The following is a 23,659-nucleotide window of genomic DNA, read 5'->3' as shown; positions in this document are numbered from 1 at the left end:
GGAGAAGGCCCTCGCACAGAAACGAAGACCCAACACAGCCATAAAAAAAAAAAAAAAGAGTCATTTTTCAATACTGAAATCTTGATTGGAGAAAATAAAATCTATCATTAGATTAAGCAGGTCTAAATTACAAATTATCATCTACCAAAAAAAAATGGCATACAAAGTAGAACAGGAAATATCAAGAAGCCAAAATTCCAAAGAAAAATATCACATTCTTTGCAGCAATGCAACTGAAACTCATGAATTGCCACTTCTTGTTTTTAGCAAATCAAAGGATCCTACCCTTTGAAAAACATAGATCATTTATCATTACCAGTTTACTACTGCTCACAAAAATCAGCATGGGAGGGTTCTAAACTACTTAACGAAAGCTTTTAATTTTTTCCCATGGATTTATACATTAAACTTAACTGAAAAATATCCTATCTCAATTGTGATGAACCTAACAAAGAAGAAGTGATGGCCTTGTTTTCTCCAGTCTCTGCAGTTCTAGAATGTTTAGTGAAATGTTCCTGGAAAAAGATTTTAGTTATATTTTGGGGAAAAAATAGGACACATGAATATATTTGTTAAAGAATCATTTAAAGTTAGCAACTTCGTCGATAATCTTTATAATGTAGCATTAGCATGGAATAAATTTCCCAGTACATTTATTACCATAACTTCAAAAAACTGGTCTGAAACTCTGTGCAGAAAACCCTGAACTATGAGACAAAACGAAAAAACATAATTTGTTAACTGACCTCATACCAAACAAATTGTTTATAGTCTGTCTCCAACTTAAGAATGTAAGTTCCAAAAGACAGAACTTTTTATGTCTCACTCACTCCGTTGCCCAGATTAGTATTTGGTCCATTGTACGTAGACAATAAGTATTTGTAGAATAAATGAGTAAACAGATTTGAGATTCCTGATTTCTGAGCTCCTTTCCACAATATTATTCTATAGGATTATTATTGTTTACTAGGAAGAGCATAGACTTTAGAATTGGAATAGAAACTCCTACTTTGCAACTTTCTTGCTGTGTGTTCTTGGTTAGATTATTTTTACCTACAGTTCTCAGCTGTCTCATATATAAAATACAAATTAGACCTTTTAGACTTGATCAAATTAACTGAGATAATACATGTAATTTATCTGGTATATAGAAAGTTCTCAATAGATGGTATCAATGTGAATGGTGCTGATGATGTTGATAAGGATGAGGAGGATGATGGTGGAACTGGTGTAGGTGCTGTAGGATCTAAACGTTCACTGAGTGCCTTTGGTGAACAGAGTATTTTCTAGTTTCCATGCTCAACAAAGGCAACACTCCCAGAGAGGAAATTGTTCAGCCCAGAAACAGTTCTTCAGTGGGTCACATTGCAGAAACACTGTTTTGGCTAGCCTAACAAAGAGGCCATTATTCTCATCCCCAGACAATGCCAGAAGGTGCTGGGTGGTCTAGAATCAGGAGACAGATAATGTAATGACCCCATTCATCAAGAAGCCCAGCGTGCACACCAGCTGCCCGCCAGCTGGAAAATGAAGCTCTTCTTCGTTCTGAGGATAATTTACTTCTGCTGGGGAGACTCTGTGATACCCTTCACCTTAAGGGACCAACAGAATTCCAACAGTATCACGTAACATGGTACTAACCCAGTCATAGACTCAAAAGGAGAGCAAAATAAAACAAACAAACGAAAGAACTAAGTCAGTTACCTTTCATGTTAGGAAGAAAGGTGCACTAATAAACAACGATTTTTCTTCTGTATTTTTTCCTCTACCTTACGGACATTTCAGATACTGTACTTGATCATACTTTTCTTTTGTCTTTGGCCATTAGGAAGTCTGATGTCAAATTTTGATCACCATATAATCATAGTGCAAGAAACTATGGTATGGATTTCTGTATGGAGTACTTCTACAACCTTTACTATTTTCTCCTCCAAACTTTAATACAGCCCAGGGTCCATAATTATTAACTTCATGTTTTTACTTTGGATATATTTTTGAGATTTTCCTCTATTCTCTACCATGTGACTCATGAGTAGATGTCACAAAACATAATGAGATCACGATTTAAACACCTGATATGTGGTAAAGCCTATATGTGCTTCTCTCAAGCTTAAAAAAATGACATAGTTCTTACTACAGTCAGCCCTCCATATCCATGGGTTCTGCAACTGCAGATTCAACAAACCAAGGGTCAAAAATACTTTTAAAAAAATTCCAGAAAGTTCCAAAAAAGCAAAACTTGAACTTGCTGTGCACTATTTTCATAACATTTACATAGTATTAGGTATCATAAGTAATCTAGAGATGATTTAAAGTATACAGGAGGACGTGTGTAGGTTATATGCAAATACTACTCTATTTTATATAAGGGACATGAGCATTCATGGATTTTGTTATCCATGGGGGTTCTGGAACCTATCCTCTGTGGACATCGAGGGACAACTGTATATCTTTTCTATAAGTTAAAAAAAACTGGTGTTCTAGATCAGCTCAGTGCGTTGTGACCAGCTAGAGGGGTAGGATAGGGAGGGTGAGAGGGAGATGCAAGAGGGAGGAGATATGGCGATATATGTATATGTATAGCTGAGTCACTTTGTTATAAAGCAGAAACTAACACAACATTGTAAAGCAATTATACTCCAATAAAGATGTTAAAAAAAAAAAAAACTGGGGTTCTAAGCTACTTACCAAAGGCCACAAAGATGAGAATCAAATCTGCTTGGTTTAAAAACTGGTACATAGGATCGTACTCTATGTCATCTATCACCCAGCAATCTTCCTATGATGTTAACACTCACATTTATTGAATGTTTTCTAAGTTCCAATCAATGATGATCATTTTGTAGGAAAATTATCTCATTTAATCTTTCCAACAATCTTTTAAGTAGGTTCTATTCATTTACATATTCAGAATATGGTCCTGAGATTTAAAGCTATTAAGTAGTTTACTGGATTCCTATAGTTAGAAATTGAATCCTGGATTTGAATCAGGTTCTGTCTGAAATCAAAGTCCAAATTCTGAATGATGACATCAAAATTCCTCTATTTCTGCTTAAATGCCTTCCTCTTTTACCAGTGGGTAAAGCCCAGTATCCCTGTGCATAACCAGATCCCAGGTAAAATGCATCTGGAGCTCGTGAGCTTTATGAGCTAGCCAATGTTAGTTTGTTGATTTAAAAGGAAAACTTTAACTTCTTCTAAAAGAACATGTGCTAACTCACACACTAAAAAGCACAAAGCAGTTCAGGAATTGGGTGTTGCAGTCCCCAGGGTAAAATAAAAACTACAATAGAACATGAAGAAGCAGTGTCATGGAAATAATGAAGGCTTTTGGCATGGTTTTCTTGCGAGGAGGAAATTATTCCTGAGAGAGAAAGGAGGAGGTGGAAGGGTCAAAATTCCACTCTTGGAAAGCACCAGAGGATGGAAATGACCACAGGGGTGGGCAAGTTAAGTGCAAAAGTTCCTGGGTTGAAATTGTGGAAGAAAACTCTGGACATACCTTTCAGGTTACATTAACTGTGTTTACATCCAATTATTTTTCCCAGGGTAGTCTCCTTCTTGTTTATAATATTTTACTTTACTCATTAATCTAGAAAGAAAGAAAGACTCCCCACACCCCAACATGGAAATAACGATCTTAATTGGGAGAAATTCAATCTCCAGGAAAGGAATCATCTGTTTTAGTTACATTTTCCATAAAAAATTGGTTTATCTGACTGCTATTTTTGCCATAGCACAGTCAGGTTTATATATAAACTCATAAAAAGTCATTAAAGTATTATTATTTCCAACCCCTTCCTGTGGGATGTGTTTTCTAACCACCAGCCCACAAGGATGATGTTGTCCTGGGTACCATCTGGACTTCTCTGTCTGTCTGCCACAGCTATCTTGGAGGACTTGTCACCGCCTCGAGAGTGTGTCCGGGCTTTACATCATTTCCATTCTTCTGTTTGATCCATGATAATGCCAAAAAACCCTGGCGGTGACCACAGCAAACAAGTTACTTAATCCCATTGTTCCTCCTTTCAACAGCAAGCATTCCATAAAACAAAATCAATGATGCTTGCTACCTCCCTAAGTGAAAAAGTCACACTGAGACTAAAAGGGTTTCTCACCAAACTGGAAAGAGCTTTAAAGAAAACAGACTGTTATTTACTTGGAACACATCTTAAATTGAAGATTCTGAGACTGAGGTCATGGAATGAAGGAAAGAGGGTTTGCTTGCACAATGGTAGACTTGGCTGAACTACCCAGCGAGAGAAATGGGGCCATTTTGTGAGGTTAAAGTCCCAGTGTCAGGTAGACCAATGTGCCATATGTTTTAAGGTAATGATCAGGTTACAGATGGTGGGGTGGTGGGAGAATCAGGAAAGAGATTAGAGAGAAAGAGAGAGAGAGAGACAGAGAGAAGCAGAACAGCCCAGAGGAACTCAGAAGAGCTCAGTTTCCTGAGCAGTTAGAAAAGGAAGCCTATTATTTGTTTTTAGTGCCAGCTAGAATGTTATCTGCCATCCAGTTTATTACAATAACATCTATGTATCCATTCAACAAACTGATTGTACCATCACTTTTGAAGATTGGGCTGCCATCATTGTACTCACCTTATTACCTTTTCGCAAACTGATTAGTGTGAACACGTTAAGTTGCTAATATGTCTCACCTACGTACCTGCTACAGATCAGCCATGTATCAGTGGAGAAGCCAAGGGAGCCGTAGAAACATTTAGCATCAGTAGTCAGAATAAACTATGAGATAGGTATGGAGAAAGCAGGGCAAGCATTTATGACCAGTATTGGCAAGGCAAGAAGTAGGTTCAAAAAGAACTGCCCTAACCCGCCACGGACTGCTCTGGCCCCCTGGATAGCTGTTCATGAACTTGATGACTACTCACATACCTTTCCCTGCACTGTGAATAAGAATCATCTGAGGATGCTGTTAAAATGTAGATTCTGATCCAGCAGGTCTGGGGTAAGGCCTGAGAATCTGCATTTCTACCAAGTGATGTCAGTGGTGCTGGCCCAGGGGCCATACTTTGAAGCAATAAGGTGCCACAATATGGCAGAGTCTTGCTCACCTCTGTGTCAACTGCACTAAGTAAACATTTGTTGACTTAACTGAATTGTAACGGGGCAGTAATCTTTGTTCTTGATGATTTGTCACTTCAGGCAGGAAGCTGCAAATATGTAAACAGATCTTGGAGAAGAGGTTGGGTATAGTCTGGACAGATAAATCAGACACAATGGACAGTTCCATTAGGACAGCCGGTACCAACAGCAATCATCCAGCTCTGGTTGAAGGAAAGTTCTGAGGTTATACCTGCATTTTCAGTGATCCTGTGAGCAGCTAGGTAGGCTTGTTACCGGCGCTTACATTTCTGTGGGTTAGCTTTTACTATCCACTTGACATAGGAAGAAGGCATAAAACTCTGTTCTTTCAGAAAAAGTACTCTCTGGGAGTAGGACAGGGAGGTATTCCAGTCCTGCCTGGTACATGTAAACTGAAAAGACTAGTCCTTCACCACGCTAGTAAGTGGACAGTCAATAAAAACTGGACCTAGGAACTCCCCTGGAGTCTTTTCATCCCTGAGAGAATTTTACTCTTATTCTTGCCATCGAAGCAAAGAGAAGGGTCATGGAACTCTGTTTAAGGGTCAGGAAGAGCTTTCTACAAGAGGCAATACCTATACTAAGCTCTGAAGGATAAGTAGGAATTAACTCAGAGGTGGAAGGTGAAGGGAGAATTCCCAGCTGACAGAACAGCATACACATGAGGGAATTTGGGATCTGAGAGTAACTCAGTGTGGCCACAGTGTAGATTATGGGATGGGGAGGAGGACAGGAGATGAGATTGAGAAGCAGACAGAAGATGGATTGTGAAGAAATGCAAGTTTTCCTAAGAAAGCAAAAAGACCCCCTTTGCAATGCCCTCATTTTCCAGGTAGGTTGAGTTGCCAAGGTGTTTTTCCTCTGGGAGAGAGCCTGGGGCCCGTTCCCCACCATTTGCTCTCCTGGAGACCCCTGATGAGACCCCAGGTGAGACTCCCATGACATCTTCCCCACCTGGTGGCTTTCATAGCTTCCTTTCACAAGGAACATAGGAAACGGAGACAATTACAAACTGATATTTCTGTCCCAGGAAAATGGAATTTGGAGACTAGAGGTTTTAAGGCTACAGAATATCTCACACTTTATGAACTATAGCTGACATTAAATGCTGAGCAGAGGTTGAAGCTGGGTTTCTCATACATGTGAGAAACACACACACACATATGTATATATATGTATTCCTTACCACATAATCCAAGAATTTTTATTTAATCTTGTTGATTTTATGTTGTTGTTGCTTTTTTCCCTTAACATACTCTGATCATAATTTGAAATAGTCACAACGTGACTGGTAACATGAAAATAGAGAATGTGACCTGAGTAATTTCAATGCAGAAAATGATGTGGTTTATTTTATTTGTATTTATCCAACCAAAACAAGAGAGGCTCTTGTTATTTACATTAACCCTTTAGCATTGGCTGTGGAAGGTCTGTGAGGCCAGTGTAGTAAATGTTGCATGTGCATTTGAACAAACATTATGTATAACATGTGTTTGCATTCATGGGCTCAGTGCATTATTTCATCATGATGTATTCTTTGTGGTATTATTTTAGAAATTGATTATCCACAGATCACCAGAAGATCTCTTGTCCTGTCACTTTGGGGATAATGAACACTTTCCATATGTGTAAATCTGTCAGACCATGTCTTCCTTAAGTGACAGTTACTAATTTATACATCAAAGACATCATTCTTACCTTTTTTAATCAGTGACTGTTTTACTACAGAAATACAGGAAGGGTCATTAGCTTGAGCTATGAAACATCTCATCAAAGACCCTATGAGCAGAGGGGAATTTAATCTTTCTTGCTTTTTTAAAAGAGTTTTTAGAATCAAGAAATTCTGGGATATATTCAATTTTTGGAAACAATGGATAATACAGCCCAGCATCAAATTCACGTTGAAATTCCCATTGTAAATAAAGGTGTCAAAATTAATCTAGCAAGAAGTTATTTTGTGTTGTGATTCTTGGAACTTCTATAACTGAGGTCCCATCTAACATTTAACCAGAGCTCTTGTTGGTCTATATAAGAACATCTTCAGCAAGATACAGAAATAGCCTTAGTTTTATTCCATGGATGGGTTCTCAAGAAACATAAGTGATAGATGTGAAATATCCCCTTGAAAAGAGCGGAGGTGGGGACTTCCCTGGTGGTCCAGCGGTTAAGACTCTGTGCTCCTGATGCAGGAGGCGCAGGTTCGATCCCTGGTCAGGGAGCTAGATCCCGCACGGTGCAACTAAAGATCCCGCACCCGGCAACGAAGATCCCATGTTTGGCAAAATAAATAAAAGACCCGGCGCAGCCAAATAAATAAATATTTAAAACAAACAAAAAGAGCAGGGTTGCTACCTGATAGATGCTCAATTCTGTGGGACAATGTTACAAGCCTTTCTCCCTCTTTCTTTGCATGAATCTGTTAAATAACAATTATTAAATATATATTCTGTGACAGGCACTGTGAAAAGCTTTGAAGGATGTTATTCTTATCCATACCCTCCAGGACCTCTAGGTAATGAAAAAGTGTCCAGAGAGACGTTATCAACCATCGAGAATATCTGAGATTTCAGCATCTTCTTTTGAGACACTTCAGGAAAGAATGCTGACTCCTGAAATAGGCAGGTTAGGGATGAGTAGAGGGCAGCTCAGTACCTCAGAGAATTTAGAAAGAAGGAATCAGATAAAGCACACAGCAAAGCAAGAAGTTGGAAATGTGAGTTTGGGGTTAAATCTAAAATGAATACAATTGTTGGTGTTCCAGGAAAATGGTTTCTGAATGGTTAGTTTATTCAGTATTACTCAGAGGAAATTAAAGATGCATAAAAATAGAACAAACAATCAAATAAAAGGTTGTTTTTCTCTAATAAGATAATGTGTTTTTAATTTTAAGATAGTTTTATTCAGGCATCTTTGTTTTATTAAGATTTTTATTAGCACCAAATTGAATAATTTATAGTGTGTTAAGCACTAACTATTATATTCATTTAAAATTGGGGGAAAATCATGGTTTCTGAAAAATAGAAACTTTGTAGGTTTAAGAAAATCTGTTTCTTTGTCTTTAGTACTTTTTCTGGTTTAAAAACTTCTTTTTTGGGGGGGAGGGGTAGATAAAAATGGAATGGTGCTATTAGGTCCAATTTTTGCTCAGGAAGAAATCTGCTTTCATGACTTCATTAAGTTACATCTAAAAGAAAATGTTTAATCATTGTTGAGTCCCTCTACTGAATATGCAGAGTTGAGGAGATGCTTGGGATGCTGGTTGCAAGATATCTTTATAAGGCTGGTAATACCCAGAAATTCCTTCAAACCAGGATTTATGGAGCGAAGTGGTGGGTGGTTAGAATCTTGCTTATTAGGGCTTTAATCCTCTTTTTCTTCTATCTCACATACCATTGTGCGACTTTCCTTGGAATTGTTTATAATATTTGGTAACTTCAAAGCTGATAGAATGGAATGAGGGATGAGCTATTTACTTGTGAATAGTTGAATGATACAGAATTATTCTATCTAAGAACATTTACTCTTTTATTATATTTTTATTTTTATTTTTTTGGCTTGTGGGATCTTAGTTTCCCAACCAGGGATCGAACCCGTGCCCCCTGAAGTGGAAGTGCAGAGTCCTAACCACTGGACCGCCAGGGAATTTCCAGATTTATTCCTTTAGGTGATGGAAAAATGACAACTAAAAGCACTTAATAGACTGTTTATATATTGATGACACCAGCCACACACAGCCCTCTCCTTACAAGTAATACCAGGGGAAGAGAGTCTCTAGAAAAAGGATTAGATGTCCTATGTGATTCAAGAGAGAGGATTAGGATCAATGAATGAAGTGAAGACAAGTTTAGTCTAGATTACAAGAGCCACTTTGCATTGTTAATCTCTGAACAGCAATGGCATGGGGCATTGCGAAGGTAGTCATCTTACTACCTTCGGAACATCTACCTGCTACTGACTTCTTAGTGCGGCCATTTCTAAAGAGAATCAAACCCTGAAGGGGTTACTAGTTTAGATGGTCTTTCAGGTTTCTTTGAATCTGTTCTAAGTCATGATTTGGTGTTTGCCTCCCCAGGGTCATTCCTGTCCCAAGTTTCTTCTTCACTTTCCAGGGTAGCAGATAAATTAAGGTTCCCAGGTCTCCCAAGATTCTCACTGGAGGGTTAATTTGAGATGCACAGAAAAGTTTTCTTGTTCTTCAGCTTCCCTCAACTCCTGAAACCTGAGGATACAAGTATCTCACTGATGTAATAGCAAAAGGTGGGGGAGGGAACAGAAGTCTGACCTCCGGTATGGCTGTCATGCCGGCCAGCCAGCTGTGGGAGCTTTCAGAAGCCCTCATCTTGCTGAACTTCAGTTGCCTTTCATCAGAAATAAGAAACTTGGATCAGATGACTCCAAAAGCCCACTCTAGTTGCTAAATGCTTTAATCCAGGCAGCTGAGGCAGAGAGGTCAACCACTCGGTCCAAGCACACAGAGCAAGGGAATGATCTAAAGACTTGGACCCAAGTCCAAGGTTATCTTAATACTGAAGCCCTTTTAGAGATCTTTCAACAGCAACAAACATTTGTGCCTTCATGAGCTCTCCCAGTGTGGGGAGAGGCTGATGTGCCCCAAACTTACAGAGTGTCAGATCAGTAAATCCCTCTAAGGATGTGGTTAACATCTTCTGCATTTGGGGGGTTTTGACTATTTCTCCCAAGTCACTAGTACAGCAAATTTGTTATTCCCAGATTCTCTCTGGTTCCTACAATGGCGCACGTGATTTTTAGTTACCCAGCATTGACGAGAGCCATATGACAGTGAATGCCAGTGAGATGTGAAAAATACGGAAAGAGGGAGCAAAAGCAAGTTCAATGAACAACAGTAGATCCTGACATCATACCTTTTAACAGCTCCATTTCCTTTTATTTATTTATTTTGAGCCAGAAAATGACTTCCTAGGAACATTCACCACATCTACATCAATTGTCTCCCTCAGAGCCCTGTTTTAGAGAAAAAAAACACAACACTCCCACTGGGATCCCTGGCTGATGTTTCCAGTCGGCTAGCTCAGCTCTCATTCCGTGGCGGCACTGGAAATGAAATCAGAATACCGAGAAGGGGCTAGCTGTGTTCCAGCGCTGGCACAATATCTGGGTGTACTGGGAAAAGTAAAGGCAAAGCCCACTTCACAATCTCAGCCCTACCCCTACCTCGTGATGCCACTTTGGGAAAATGGCTTATCCTCTCTAAGGCAGTGAATTGGCTATAAAATGGGAAGGTGAACACTCACTCAAGATTGTTCTAGGGATTAGCAACCATGTATAACTGGCCCGGTAGATCAAATAAAGCATGCTTACAAATCAGGAGAGTCAGGACTTGCACACAAGTTTGATATTTAACATCTATCTGATGAGTCTGGAAACATGACCAAGCTAATGAGTTGAAGGAACCCAAAAGAATAATCTACCGTGGAGAATGTCTGACTCTGGTCAAAGGTAGCCATGCATGTGAAAATCTCTTAGTCCAGGCTCTGCAAGGTTACTTGAGTTATTGTACCTCTGAGTCTGGGGGGGGCTCCCGAGGGTGGCTCAGAATCTGTGTTTCTTCTTCCACCTTGCCAAGGGCTAGCAGTCAAGAAGTTCGTCCTACTGAGGGAGGGGGAAATTCAAACAGTTTGGGGTTGGGAGGGCAGGTGGACTCCTGAGTGGGTGTATGCGTCTCGAAGTAGAGTGCTCTCAGTGAGAACATCGGGATAAGCAGGATTAATCCTCATCGATGTGGCCCCACACTGACAAGGAAGCTTGGGAAAGGTCCCTTGTCTAGGGAGTACATGACAGAGAAGAGAGATCCAGCCACACATGCACCGGCCTTTTGTCAGGGGCATGGGACCCACTGGTGAACAACTCACGGAAGCCCTGATCAGAGGTGGAACCAGAACCACGAGCAAACTCAAGACTAGTTTAGGGCTTCTTTGGCCATTGTTGTTGTTTGCATTTAGGGCAGATATGTCTTATACTTAAAACCTTCCCTGGAGATACAGGGGACTACTCACATATTTACACTCTACTTTTCTATTGCCAAGGAAAAAAAGGAAAGAAAGTACAATAAAACTGCTAAGTTTGTTTATTAAGAGAGTCTGGACATTCAGGTCTTGTCAAATACCTGTCCATTCCAAAACCACTGAGAAAGGATGGCTCAATCACTTATCTGCTCAGTGGGGAAGTGACACCCCTGAGTTCTCTCTCTCTGATTTGCTGAAAACAAAATACAAATGCTATGTGAGGTCTTCTCTTAGCATGTTTCTGGCTTCTCTGGGGCTTCATCCTGTGCATCCATTATCCTATGCTTGATTTCTCTCCTGGATTGCATGTATGGACTTGAAGATTCAAAGCACAGAACTACACTGGCTTTTAGTGAATTTTGATACTTTAAAGGCTAGGGAGGCTCGTCAAGTGGAAAATACGACTGTGTGGATGATGTATTATGAAACCAAGTCCCCCCTCTGCCTTTCCATTGGTCTCCCCTAGGGGCAGTTTCCTTTAATTTGGGGACATTGGGACTCCTTCTGGGCTGAAGGGGAGACAATCACAATGTTGTGACGTCCTTGGGAAAATGTCACTGAAATGGGTCAGCCTTTCTATTTCAGAGCTGTGCTCATCTGAAAACATTAAAGAATGCTAAAAATAAGTACACGGTGTGCTCTCAGACTCTCAAGCCAAGCCGGTATGTCTTGAGAAGGTCCTTGGATATAAAGGATTGACCTGTAGACTAACAGCCTGCTATGCCTTTCCCAGGGAGTCGTGTGGTCATTTGGGGAGGACTCCTCATCCCTCGCTGCCCCAAATCTCTCCTTCAACAGGGCAGAAATGATTTGGACAATACTAACCTCTTGGGGGTGGGTTGGGACCAGTAGGGGTAGTGGGGCGGGACTTCATGAATCCAACTTTCACGCACGGCAGACTGAGTCAGCCTGGCTGGGAATATCTGCTAAACTTGTGCTCCAGGTCTAAACACTGAATTTCCACATTTACCCTGGAAAAATAAACCCATTTCAACATCAGCTTCATCCCTGTGCCTCATTTTTTTCTTTGTTCCTATGTTAAGATATCCTACTCTCTCCCCTGGTCTCTATAGATTTAGGAATAGAAATACTTCAGAGCTGCCTAAGAGAGAGAGAGAGAAAACAGTGGCTCTGAAGCCAGGCAAATTTGGTGATGATTGTCAGTTTTGCCACTAAGGAGTTGGGTAAACTATGCTACATTTCACCTTTCCTCTTTAAGTCTTCATTTCTCCATCCATGCAAAGTAGAAATCATAGATAACTGGTAAGTTTGCTATGAGGATTAGGGATGCTGAGCCTAATTCACCGAGAAGAGTGCTTGCTGCAAGGCAGGTCCTATTTGAATACTGGCTGTGACTATGATTACTGTTGTTACTACTATTATGATTGCTCTTACTTGATTCAATAGCCTTTCATTAAATGTGCCAGATCTGGGGCCATGAGATGATCTTTTGCCCGATCTCACATCTGGAGTTTTGAGGGTCACTTGCTCCTAACTCACAGTCACTACACCCGAAGGCCGATTTGTTCTCCTAGATTTTTGTTTTACCTGCCCAGCCCAAACTCCCAGCTCTGGGTCAATGCTCTTCCCCTTGTATGTTAGAATCATTCATGTGTCTGTCTGCTCTAAACAGTGAGCTCCTTGAGGACAGGGAGCAGGTCTGATTCATGTCCTGTTTGTTCTTCAGGCCGAGCACAGGTGAGGCATGTTTGATGTTCTCAGTTCTGTTTGTTGAATTCTTTGGGACACCACGTTTATCCTGGCTGCTGGCACTTCCTCCATGGCTTTGTAGCTGGATTTGGCTTTCCAGTCCTCCCAGCACCTCATTTCAGTGGAAGACAGGGTTCCAAGAGGCAACCTTGCCTCTCTGCCCTCATGCTTCCCTGCTGGCCAGGGTCCCGCTATGAGATTTTCTTCCCAGTGGTCAGTTAATAATTCAGGCATGTATTGCTTATGGGAACACAATGAAACTTGACCTGAAAAAGCCTGTAGTGATTACTACAATCATAATAATTTATACAGTAAAGAACTTGGGAAGGAAGGAAGGGGGATGAACAAGAAGGCTAGGAGGCAAAGAGGAAGGAAGAAAGTGAGGCAGGGAATTGTTTTAATATTCTGCTTTGTGATGAGCCCTGGGCAAGATACTTTGACAAAACCCTTGAGGAATAGTTTTTCATTTCTGTTTTCATACTGAAAAGACTAGAACTCAAATAGGATAAATAACTTCCCAAATTATATGTGTAATAAGAAGTAGCTTAACCATTGGAAATGTTAAACTAGATCTCAGGGTTTATTTTTTTCTAATTTTTAAAATTTTTTTATTTTTTGAATTTTATTTTATTTATTTTTTTATACAGCAGGTTCTTATTAGTTATCCACTTTATACATATTAGTGTATATATGTCAATCCCAGTCTCCCAATTCATCACACCACCACCACTCCCTCGCCACCTTCCCCCCTTGGTGTCCATATGTTTGTTCTCTACATCTGTGTCCTCAGAGTTCTAAATATAAGAGAAAACTAATAAACAAACAACCACCAACCAAACCAAAAGACCTCCAAACCCTGCGTTGCTAAGCCCACTCCCATTTTAGCATGTAGATTTCAACTCTAGAAAAAGCTTCTGTTATATTTTATAAGGGAAGATGCTAAAGGTTACTTACAGAACTGGTTGTAAGCCCAGTGATGAGCAGAGGTACTTTCCCAAGTAAAGATATGACTGTAGACAAACCCCAGGTTCTATTTTCTCCCTTTCTTTGGATGTCTTAAGAATTCTCTGACTCCCGGAGGGGTATAGCCTGTTTGCTTCCTGCTGAACTCACTGAGAACTCCTCCTTCACTCTGCATGTATGGGCACAGGTTTACATTTTTCAGGGACAGCTGAAATCCATAGAAACACACATCTTTTCACATTTGGAAGTCAAAAAAAAAAAAAAAAAAAAGACTTTGCTACCTCAGCAGCAAATACAGTGTCATGGCATACGTATAAATCAAGGATCACTGCGATTCTTTAATTATAAAACTTGCCAAGGTTCCAATGCTTCACGAATGTTAGTCACTATTTTTGAAACAACGACTAATCTCTGATTGTAAACAGAATGCAAAAATCCAGAACTTACCTCTAAATATGCTCAGGGCATAGTGATAATTACAAGGTCAATAATTACTTTGTGCATGAATGAACCCCATGATTCAGAGTTGCTTGGAATTACCCCCGTCTGGCCAGTCTCGCTAATTATTCTCAGATAATAACTCAGTGTAACTGCATTGGTTAAGAAAATACTAGCCAGAAAACCACAATAACTTCAACTCATTTTGTCTTGCAATCTTCTGTTCTCTGACAGATCACAGATTCTCCAAATCACCAGAGAATATGGAAAAGGCAAGGTTTTTGTACATAGATTGGCCCATAAAGATTAGAAATTTGGACAGTGGTATGCTTGTAAACATTTAACACCTGGCTTTCTAAAAAAATTATCTAATTTTGTTGCTATAAAGTATATAGTACACAATTTATGAATACTAATGAAATATACAATACTTTTTACTATAAATTCTGTATAGGTGATGGCTTCTTACAGAGTGTTTTGTTGACTTTTGCCAAACTCCTGTGTCCATAGACAAACTGTGGTTTTAATTGACAGCCAAGTATAGTTCCAGCATGAATGTTAGTTGATATTTTAATTTATCTTAACAAGTAAATCAAAGTGAAACAACAAAGAAGTATGTCTGAACTTCACTCATTTGTCAATGATGTGAGCAACTTCTTTGCTGAATTGGATAATTGTTTTCAAATGCTGGAAGAATGTTTACTCATAACACACAGCATTTATTCACAGTGTTTCAGCTATAGGTATCACGCTCATTTAAATTTAATCTGCATTAACTTTTTCTCCATAATTTTCCTAAGTCTAGATAAACAACAGAACAATAAATCAAAACTTGTATTACAGTAGTTGTCAAATTCCATGATGTAAATATACATTCCAGAGCTGATTTCAATCTACCAATGTGACATCACTGAATGTTGAGCTGCAAAAAGATTTTCTACAGTACACCATCATATGGTATTTCCAGCATACTGTTATAATAGGTGTAAATAACCTCAAGAGCATAGATAATGGGTAAAATGTAGTAAAATAATTAGGAAGTGATGAGTTTTGCATATTCATAACTTTTGTTTTAAATATAATTTTATTGTAAACTCATATAATTTAACATTTAAAAATTACTATGGTTAACAACCATCTTGCAAAACTTCTGAACATTTAACAATGGCAAAATGGTGTAAAGCAGCTTCAGCACACCACTGAATTTGTGGTTGAGGGGAAAATATAATTGATAATCTAGTGTATTTCAAAGCATTGATTTCAAACTTGACTCTATTTTCTAAATCCAGTGTTTGTTTTAAACAAAAACAAGCATTTCTAAACAGGGATTCTGTCACAGAGATTAAAGGTACTCCACTCCTCAAACAAGTTTGATAGAAACACTGGGTTACTCAAAATTGACAAATATGGAAATGCAAATATTATGCAAATATAAAAACTCTGAGCTTTGCTGATGAGAGAAAAGAAATAAGTATGAACATTGAAAAATTCATTCAAGCAAACAGCCAATACACATTTTCCTTATTCAAACTAATAATTTCCTGACTGCTGCATCAGACTGTATCAGTTAATTAGATTCTGGGAAGACATTTTATTAGGACCATGAGTTTAGGGTATGGATAAGCTTTTTGTTTGTTTGTTTGTTTTAAATTTTTCTTATTACTACATTTTAAAATTGTGTTTAAAGATATATTTTTTACACTTTTATACACTTTACTATAAATATTTGGTTTCTAAATCCAATACAGATTCAGCCTTAGTAATTAAACAAATAAAAAAGGTGCTAAAATTTAAAAAGCATATGAAAAGTATTAGAAATTTCATTGACTTTAATTCAACATGGATCCTATAAATTTGATTAATTTTTTAAAACCTCTTCCTAGGGGAGTGTTGAGCTTATTGAAACAGAGAGATACTTATAAAAAATTACCAGTCTCCAATATATTGTTGAGTATCTGCCCCAAACAAGAAGTTCCTCTTTAATTTTTTCTGTCAAAAACTTACCATCCCACATATATTAAAAGGATAAAAAAAAAATACTATGAAAAATTTTATCCCAATAAATTCAACAAATTAGATGAAATGGACAAATTTCTGAAAACACACAAATTACCAGAAGAATTCCAGAAGAAATGGATAACTTGAATAGCCCTGTATTCATTAGAAGAATTAATTTATAGTGGAAAAACATCCCCACAAAATTCCCTCCTGCGTCATATAGTTTCACTGGAGAATTCTACCAAACTTTTAGGAAAAAATTAATAGTAATTCTATCAAAAAAAATTCATGAAAATTGAAGAAAAGAGAATAATTTCCAACTCATTCTAAGAGGCTAGCCTTACTCAGATACAAAAACCAGGTAAAGACATTACAAGGGAAGACTACGACAGACCAACATCTCTCGTAAACACTGACAGAATTCTGAACAAAATTTTAGCTGATTAAATGCAGCACATATGAACTATATCAGAAATGCCATGTTGCTTCAACATTTGAAAATCAGTGTAATACACCATCTTAGTCAGTTTGGGCTGCTATAACAAAAACACCACAGACTGGATGGTTTAAACAATAGAAATTTATTTCTCACAGTTCTGGGCTATGGAATGTCTAAGATCAAGGTGCCAGCAGATCCAGTGTCTGTTGAGAGCCCTCTTCCTTGTTTGCAGATCTTCTCGTTGTATCCTCAATGATGTATCTTCAACATGTATTGTCATCTTTCCTGGTTGTACTTCATGGTGGAGAGCAGAGAGAGAGGAAACAAGTTCTCTGAGGTCTCTTTTATAAGGGCACTAATCCCATTCATGAGGGCTCCACCCTTGCGACTTCTAGAAGGCCCCACCTCCTAACACCATAACCTGAGAATTAGAATTTCAACATATGACGTTTGGGGGACACATTCAGTCCATAGCCCTCACCTTATTAACAGAATAAAAAAAAATTCATATCTTAGTAGATATAGAAGAAGCATTTGACAAAATCCAACATCGATTCCTGATAAAAACTGAGCAAAGTTGCTAAAAAAAAAAAGTAAATAAGGCCCAACACAAATTTGATTTCCAAGGAGGTCTTCCTCACTGACAGAAAGGAAATTTTATCTCTTGCCTTTGGATTTCTCTTTCTACTTTTCATTCTTCACTTGTATATTAAGTTGTGGGTTATATACATAATTTCACTTATTCTACCTGGCAAAAAGTATTGCTTGGGGATTTAGGAGATCAGGCTCTACCCCATAGCATAAATGCAACTCAAACTGGTCATTTTATACCTCTGAACCTATTTCTCCATTTGTGAATTGGAAGTTTGAATGTGATCCATTTGAACAAATTCATGTAAAGCTGTGTCTTTCATTGTAAAGCATGATGTTTGCTGACACTCAGCGTGTCACTTGCTTCTATAAGACCTCTGCTTCCTCTTCTTTGTAGCCTCAAGTGCAGGCCTAGCCCGGAAGAATTGGACTCAGCCGTGCCTGCAGTGGAGCTGATGGTGCTGTGGTGACACGCTCCACTGCCAGGCACCAAGTGAAAGGGAACTCAATGCTTTCTGTAATCACCACCATCAACAGAGACCATCCAGGGACTGAGCAGTTGAAGCCCTCTGGGTCTTGGCACAATTTGTAGCCCAGATTAATTAGTTAATGTTCACAGAGCACTTTGAAGATGGAAACGCTGTGGGAATGCAAAGCCCATTAATGAAGATCATTATATAAATTTGAGCTCCAAATTCAGCAACGTAATTGGACAGGGCAAACCAGTTGCTGATTCCCAGCAGGGCAGTGTCTGGGATCTGGAAAGCCCAGTGAAAGGTGTAAAGGGCAGCGCTGCCCAGGGGCTCTGAGGCATAAGGGGTGAGGAAGTAGGTGGGCAAGGTCCTCCTAAGCCACCCTGCTGGAAATGGCCCAGTAACGCTGCCTGTCTGCAAGTTGGGTCATTCAGTTTCCAGTGAGGAAGCCCTATTCCAATCCATATCTAGTAGAACTCAAAGCCCTCCTCCTTCCATGATGTCACAAGGCTTGAGGGTAATATCCTGGTGGGTCCAAACCCCAGCTCTGGTACTTTACAGAGTGTGACTTGGGGAAAGTCACATCACTGGTGTAAGCCCCCGGATCCTCATGTTTAAAGCAAGTAAAAATTGAAGGTGATGTTATCAGCCATTCAGAGTTATGTCTGTAAAATATCTAGTAAGAAACTAACTCAGCTTGGGTGCTCAGTAAATAGTAACTCTTGTTATGTTCTTACCAATTATGCCCATGGTACCAGAAAATCAATCCTTTTACCCTAACATCCGCTGATGAGGATTTTAGTGGCATTTGCTACTTATGCTGTTTTTTAAGGACAGTCTCCCCTTTTGCCTCTGGGGATCCTCTTTCCTCCTTCCTCCACCTCTTGTCTTTATTAGAGGAAGGAAAACAGCCTTTGGGGGTAATGTTTTCTTTTATTGCTGTTCTCAGGGTCTCAATGGCTCATGGTCAACAACATATTTAGTCAGTGGAATATCCATGGAATACCTCATTTTGGAAGAAACTTGTCATCCTTGAGTGCTTTGAACACGTCAGTGCGATCAAAGGGCTGCTAGACCCTGGCACAGCCTCTAGGCCTCAGGCAAGGCAGTTAAAGGCACACACTCTAAAGGCCTCCCACTGGGCCTCTTCTTGATTCTAGGGAATCGTGGTCAGGGCGCCCTTCATCAGCTTGTGCTAATAAACTTTGCAAGCAGCGAGCTGAAGCTGTGGACTGCGTGCCCCTTCCACGTGTGGTCCGCAAGACCCCCTCCTTTGGTGGTCTTACGGGAGCCCTGCAACCCTTCCCCGCCAAGGTCCCCGAGAAAGCTCGGGGATTAAGTCCTCTGTTGGCACAGCAGGGGAAGGCCCTTTGAAGATGCAAAGGGCATGAGTCATTCATAATCATCCTGATTCATAAGACAACTTCAGAGACCAGGTTCTCTTTAATACTCATTATCCCTTCAATAGACTGAGTTGGACCAATAGTTCATTTGCAAATTGCAGGACTCAGTAAGGCAAGACTCTATAAGCAGGGTAATGAATATTTTTTAAAGGGAAGTTGAATCTATTCAATTTTCCAAATTTATTGTACATAGGAAACAATCTTTTTAATTCTCTCTACCCTCAGGGCTCAAGAGAGTTCGTTACCAGCTCTGCTTCCACTGTGCTTGCCTCATCCTCTCTGTGGGGCTTGCAGGTGTTGGTCATGCCCAGCTTATACTGCCAGGTTGCCATGGTCAGAGAGTATCACTCAAAGAGGGCCCTCAACAAACACTTGCCTATTATAAGACGCTTCACCCTGTGTGCTCTCACTCTGTGCCTTTGAACCAGGCCTCTCCACTAAGCTGGAAGCCAATGACAATGAGACCTAAAAACCATTCACAGTAATTTCTTGATCCCACTGACTTTGCCCGCCCCCCCCTCCTTGCTCTGATGTTTATTTCCCCACCTCCTGGCCTTCTTGCCATCGCTGTACAATGACTGCAGTGTCTTATGGGTTGAATTGTGTCCCCTTAAAAAGATATGTTGAAGTCTTAACTCCCAGTACCTCAGAATGTGACTTTATTTGGAAATTGGGTTGTTGCATGTGTAGTTTGTTAACATCAAATCACACTGAAGTAGGAAGTGTTCCTAGTCTAATAATATCGAATAAAGGACTGGCATCCTTATCAGACCACATTCATATGAAGATACAGAGACACAGAAGGAACGTCTCATGAAGACGGAAAATTGGAGTGATGTATCCACAAGCCAAGGAATGCCAAAGATTTCCAGAAAACCACCATAATCTAGGAAGAGGCAAAGAAGGATTTCCCTATAGATATTTCCTATAGATTCTCCCCATAGAGAGAGTATGATTTCAGACTTCTAGCCTCCAGAACTGACTTTATGTTGTTTTACCCCACCGAGTTTGTGGTGCTTTATTATGGCAGCCCTGGCATACAGATGCACAGGGCTGTGGCAGAAATACTATTTCCTCAGGCTGGGGCTGAGGCAGGGACAGTGCTGGAAACCAAGTCTAAAAGTCAGGTAGCATTTAAAAATTTCCATCTTTATCACGGCACATCCTGCAACACTGTCTTGGTGCAGGTGTTCATGGTTTATTATATTGGTAGAAAAATCTCTCTCTCATGGACAAACCTCTGGAGCACTTGACAGTATCCAAGGCCCCCATTCTATGAACTACTGGTAAACCAGGACCACTGTTCACAAGACTGAAGAGTATAGAGCATTCTTCTAAGAACTCTAGCTGTGGGGTTCACAGAATAGCATCCTGGGCAGAAGTGATTTGGCCATGAAATAGGTAGAGTAGTGGAATCCTTACATTAGTAGTTGTGTGGCCTAAAGTAGTCAAAAAATGTTCCCCAAAAGAAGAAAGAAGCAAAATGTTGAAAGATGAGGAGATTTTGAAGAGCTGACGATGAAGATGAAGAATATTCCAGACATGAGGACCACATGAATAAAAGCAGTGGTAGAAACAGAATGGCAGATGTGGTTCTGGTTAGAGTGATGGGCCACTGGGAGTAGGGGAACACTGAGTGTTGAAGATTACGACACGTAATCTACCCCTCGCTCGGCTGTTAAACCATGAGTCCCCCATGCTCCATCCCTCCCTCCCTCCTCCCTCCCTCCCTCTTTCCCTCCCTATTTTTGGTAACAGGGGCTTGGGATAAAACAGATCTTCTCTGAAGTTCTGTCCCTCCTTCTTTCCATAGAAAGAACATGTCACCCTAGGGATGGACAACTCTGACAGTGACAAACAGGAGTGCCTCAGCCGACAGAAGGAGCCACATCAACTAAGAGTGATGGTGGCTAGCTGAAAATACACACTAATCTAATCTTCTGGCTGTTCTAGATGAATCTCAGGAATGTGGGAGGCTAGCATGTCAGAGAGGCAATTATTGGCCGGAAGCAGGATTGCATAATACAGTGATGACTCGGGCTTCCTGCTCCGGCTCACATGTGGTGAGCTTGCCAAAAAGGGTTTATCTTCCCAAGAGAAACATGCCAATTTTGGGAGGATGTGAAGTAACTGTGATTATGGGAAAAAAGACATGCTTAATGTGAAAATAATCAAGGTCTCTTTCAGTTTGTACTCTGGATCTCTTTTTCTTTTCTTTCTTTCTTTCTTTCTTTCTCTCTTTCTTCCTTCCTTCCTCCCTCCTTCCCTTCCTTCCTTCTTTCGTCTTTCTCTTTTCTGCCCTTCTGTCTCTATTTTTCTGTCACTTTTTCTTTCTCTCTGAATTTCCTTGTCCCTCTTATCCTTCTTTTGTTTTGCTTTTATTTAAACTTTCCTTCTTGCTTTCCGTTCAAATCTTTACATAGATTTAGTGTTTGAGGAAAGTGCCTCAATTCATTTCCCATAAAAGAAGATGCTGATAAGAAGTCTCTCTGGTGGTTTTGTATGGAAGGGATCTTGAAGACTGCAGATTAAATGGAAAGGACTCTGCCGTTTAATATGCAACAAGCTGGTAGACCTCTTTGATAACCAAACAAGCAAACTACTGTGCACCTCTCTTTTTTCTCCACAAAGACCACATCACATCCCTATAACGGCTCTGTCCACAGCTGCTCAGAGTGGCCAGTAAAATGCTTTCAGAGACAAAAATAATGGCTCACTTAAACAAAACAGAATATAAGAAGAAGAGAAAGCCCTCATAGATGTTTCTGTTTTGTTTTGTTTTTTTTAATTTTTAAGTTAAAAAATTTTTTAGCTGAGGGGCTTCCCTGGTGGCGCAGTGGTTGAGAATCTGCCTGCCAATGCAGGGGACACGGGTTCGAGCCCTGGTCTGGGAGGATCCCACATGCCGCGGAGCAACTAGGCCCATGAGCCACAACTACTGAGCCTGTGCGTCCGGAGCCTGTGCTCCGCAACGGGAGAGGCCGCGATAGTGAGAGGCCCGCGCACCGCGATGAAGAGTGGCCCCCGCTCACCGCAACTAGAGAAAGCCCTCTCACAAACGAAGACCCAACACAGCCAAAAATAAATATAAATAAATAAATACATAAAATTTAAAAAAAAATTTTTTTTAGTTGAGAATAGTGAAATCCAGGGTGGTAAAATCACCAGCCCCTAGTGACACAGCTGCCCATTACAACTGCTGGGGCTAGAAGCCCACACTCCCAACTCCTGGTCCAGTTTTCCACTAAACCATTGTGCTTCCTCTCTTCCTGTTAAGTAAGACACTTCTGTGTGGATATAAAAATGGAATGTGGCAGCTGAAAAATGATGGGGGTCACCAAACATAAAAGTGTACAAAACCTGACAACATTTATATTTATAGAAAACCCCTCAGTTAGTATTTATTATTTTCTAAGATGATTTTGCACCATAAGGAAAGTTACGTTATTTAATAAGACAGAAAAATATATAATAGCACTTAGAGACCGGTTGACACTGACTTAAAATTCTCATGAACATCTTTCTGGGGAGCTCAAAGGGGTCAGCTTTAATTATATAGAAAATACACTTAGTTCACTCAAAAACTTCACATTGAGTGATCAGCCATTTGCTTAATATATATAATTTGCCAGGCTCAATGGTAGGCATTTGAAGGAGATTGTCACATCCTACAAATTTTAATAAAGTTTTATTGTCTTATTTTTAAAATGAAAATCACGTTCAGCGAGGTTAATCACCTGGCTGACAGTGATGTAGTTAGTAAGTTGGTAGCTCAGCGTTGAAACTCAGGTCTGTCTGCCTCCTCCTCCTTTTCCGTTTTTCCTCTTCTCTCTCCACTGTGTGCCAGAAACTCTCCCAGGTACAGAGGAAAGCAAGATCTTATTTCATTTTGGTAATATAACTCGTTTTCCTGTATGCCCTCAATAAAACTGTGAAGGCATTAAAGAAGTGCAGACTGGATTTACATCATCACAACATGACTAACCTGGATGCCAGGTTGCCGATTAAGGAATTAAAACTACTCTGTTCAAAGTTCGGATTTTCCTTTCAAAGAACATGCATTCTTCCATGACCTCCCATGACACCTATCAAACAAAGGCTCACAACGGAGACACAATATTTTAAAAGAGGAAATTTGTATAACAGGTTTGACAGCTTCCTCCCTAAATATGGTTAACATCGAACACTTGCAGTAAGACTTGTGCGTTGTCAGCGTGTTCTTGTAACATAAATACATAGATGTCCTGAATATTCTGTGATGGCTGATCCCACCTGGTTGTGCTTTTTCATGTTATCGGTAAAATATCTACATGATCAACATTGTCAGCCCCTACCTTGCCCCAGATTCTTCCAGCTGGAATCATTCTTTACTGTATCGAGTTCCTGAACCAATTCCGAGGTACAATAGGAAAGATTTTAGAAGTTCTTCCCTGGGGGAGGGGGCGGGGCGAGGGTGGAACCTCCTGAAATGAGACCGCCTGATTTTCCCTGT

This window comes from Balaenoptera ricei, chromosome 13 (assembly GCF_028023285.1).
Source record: "Balaenoptera ricei isolate mBalRic1 chromosome 13, mBalRic1.hap2, whole genome shotgun sequence".
NCBI classification, from domain to species: domain Eukaryota; kingdom Metazoa; phylum Chordata; class Mammalia; order Artiodactyla; family Balaenopteridae; genus Balaenoptera; species Balaenoptera ricei.
Note: the sequence above shows the minus strand (reverse complement) of the source record.